General features: G+C 30.1%; 1 long non-coding RNA gene across 1 annotated transcript; it reads right to left on the bottom strand.

Annotated features, from left to right (window-relative positions):
• Positions 1 to 288: 288 nt before the first annotated feature.
• On the bottom strand, positions 289 to 1,352 carry LOC124889508. The gene is made up of 2 exons (XR_007048559.1): positions 1,104 to 1,352; positions 289 to 482 (listed from the first exon to the last, which is right to left on the bottom strand). It is a non-coding gene; the product is annotated as an uncharacterized LOC124889508 (long non-coding RNA).
• Positions 1,353 to 3,423: the final 2,071 nt, after the last annotated feature.

Genomic DNA, 3,423 nt, shown 5'->3' with positions numbered 1-3,423 from the left:
ACCACTGTTTTTGAGACCACACCTTGTGATCGCGTTTGTGGTCGCAAAAATAGAAAAAGCGACCACATGTGTGGTTTCTTTTCCTGTTTTTTCTGGTAGTGATGGTCGGCTTACAATCTGCTCTATCCTAAATTCCACTTGAGAATAATTCTGAAAAATGAAACTAATGTTGCCTAATCCGCATAGCGGAATGATGCCTAATAAGTCATGCTTTAGACATTCAATAGTCTTCAGACTCGACAGACAAAACATTTACGACCAGCTAAATATAATTTATGGGATTAATGATTTCTAGATGTGACTAATAATAAGATATATGCAAATACATTCACATGTTCTGCAAGTTTAGTTGGCTATCAATGTCTTAAAGACATAAAAACATTAGATTTCTCAGGTTTTCTATTCCACAGGCTAATCGTTCATAGTCTTCTAAGTCGGGTATAGTAACCTCACTTCTAGTTCGCTCATTGCATCAACTCCACCTGCCACAATATTATCTAGATTATAAATTAATACTTTTAAGAGAAAAAAAAAGTCTTGCTTACATACCAAACACAAGAAAATAAATATGTTGTCCACTTACATTTCCCTTCCTACTAAACACACCCTTAATCAAACTCCTCTCTCTCTCAGACGAAAACCGCAAAGTCGAGAACACCCACAAAACAAAACTCATACAAAAAGGTAGGGTTTTTGTATCAACTACTTTATCGATACCATTCATAAACAACCCTGTAGAATTAATCAAGCTCCCGCTATTCAGGTAAACAACTCCCACCCCCTAACTGCTAAAGCAGGGGCCGAAAATACAAATTAACTAATTAAAGCGTCAGCAAAGCAAAATTAAAATTGAAGAAGGTAAAGCAAAAACATGAAGAAATTGATGCAAGATTATATACACCAATTTTCTCCCCAGTTTAGTTAATGAAATCTGGAGAACACAACAATTAGCAGCTTGGAAATGCAAAATCGGATAGCAAAAACACAAAACCCACATACTGAATTGCTAAGCGCAGTCAATTTAGTTATTGAAATCTGGAAACCCTAACAAAAAGCAGGTTGAAAATAAAAAATCGAACAGTAAAAACACAAAATCCACATACCTTTAGTAGTTGCAAGCTAAAAAACCGAGGTAGAATGTGGAAGAAATAATGTGTGGAAGCACAAATTTATAATATGTGTATAGAAAAATAGGAAAGGAGCAGAACATTCATCATCACTGTAGAAAGAATTGGAAGGAGATGAGGAAACAACTTTGAAATGTCCACTGATTTACACGTGAAATGCCCTTTTAACACGTGGTGAAGTTCAGCAACAACAAACGTGGTTAAAGCTCAGCAACAACAAACAACAAATGACGCTGAGATAGTGTGAAAAGACCAAAATGCCCTAAATTTAATGTCAATGGACAACAAGCACACATGTTTGAAATCAGCTGTTGTTAGCTCACTTCTAATATAGTAGGACTAATACTACTTAAAATACAACTTTAAACAATATACACAACATATAAACGTTATATATTATACTATTTTTGAAAATATATACACATATATACGTTGTATATTATATTACTTTAGAAAATATACATACATATATGCATGCTATATCTACTACTTGAAATAATATACATACAACATACATACATTACATATTATACTACTTTAAATAATCTATACACATATATACATTCAATATGTACTAATTAAAATACTAGTTGAAACAATATACATACAACATATATACATCACATATTACACTACTTTAGAAAACATACATATATATATAGAGTTAATACATAAAAATGACCCTAAATTTGACACCAAATTATAACTTTGACATTAAACTTTGACAGTGCACAAATATGACCTTTAACTATTCAAAACTGCACAAATATGACCTCCAATCCTACGCGGCAAAATGCGTGTTCAACACGCAAAACTGGGCGCGTCCAGCTTAAAATCTAAAGGCATAATACATAAATATGACCTTAAACTTTGACAATGCACAAATATGACCTTTAACTATTCAAAACTGCACAAATATGACCTTTAAATGACTTTTCACTATTATTTTTCATTATTTTCGGCTCAAAGATGAAAATGACATCTAATTTCTTTTGTCATTGCAAAAAAAGAGTAATATTGAAGATTTATTAATTAGGCGGGTCAGCCTCATATGAAAAAATCGAGCGGGTATGTATATATATATTATAAAGCAGGGGACGAATTTAAGTTATATAATATATCTAAATATTATTTATTTAAATATTAAATTAAAGATGAAACTATACTAATAATAAAAAAATTATAGTTTTAATAAAACGTTATTAAATTAATGTTATTAAGGATAGTAGTAGTAGTATATTAAATTAAAGTTATCAAATTAACGTAATTAAAATGTTATTAAATTAACATTATTAAAACGTTATTAAATTAACAAGGCGTGGACCTACGTGGTTGCCATGGGGTTCACCCGAACCCCTCGATAAAAAAAAATTACGTTGTATATATATAAGATAGAAAATGTATATTTATGTACGTATATTAATGTTGAACCACATAAAACAAGGCACTTAGATAGCCCAGTAGTGTTATTTGCTCTTCTTGGGTGCTTCCTTCAGTCTCCTGTACGGGTTCGATCCCTACTAATGACAGTTTTTTTTAATTAAAAAAAAAGCTAGGTGCTGCTGCTATAGAAATAAATAAAAAATAATAATTATAATAATTTTTTTAAATTAAAAAAAAGCTAGGTGTACAATAGAAATAAATAAAAAAATTATTATTATAATACTAATAATAATACTAATAACAATAACAACAACAACAACAACAACAATAACAATAATAATAATAATAATAATAATAATAATAATAATAATAATAATAATAAAACGACGTCATTTTTACACAAAAAGCAAAACTTTGACAGTGCACAAATATGACCTTTAACTATTTAAAACTACACAAATATGACCTCTCTCCAAGTCAGCCCTTTTAACGACGTGGTACCGTGTGATTGGATTACCTTTCCACGTTGGCGCGAGTGAGACTCACGCATGGGGTTCCAAAATCGAAGGTCATATTTGTTCAGGTTTTGAATAGTTAAAGGTCCTGCACTATCAATGTTTAAGGTAAAAGTTATAATTTGGTGTCAAGTTTAGGGTCATTTATATACATATATATATACGCACATACATACATACATATATATACATATGTTACATACATATATATATACATATATACATATATATATACACACATACATACATATATATATACATACACACATATTCAATATATAGTACTTAAAATACTACGTGAATCAATATACATACAACATATTAGAAAATACACACACACACACACACACATATATATATATATATACACACACACACAAGTGGAAAAACCTTCCAGT

This window comes from Capsicum annuum, chromosome 12 (assembly GCF_002878395.1).
Source record: "Capsicum annuum cultivar UCD-10X-F1 chromosome 12, UCD10Xv1.1, whole genome shotgun sequence".
Classification (NCBI taxonomy): domain Eukaryota; kingdom Viridiplantae; phylum Streptophyta; class Magnoliopsida; order Solanales; family Solanaceae; genus Capsicum; species Capsicum annuum.
This window is presented reverse-complemented; position numbering and strand designations above follow the sequence as displayed.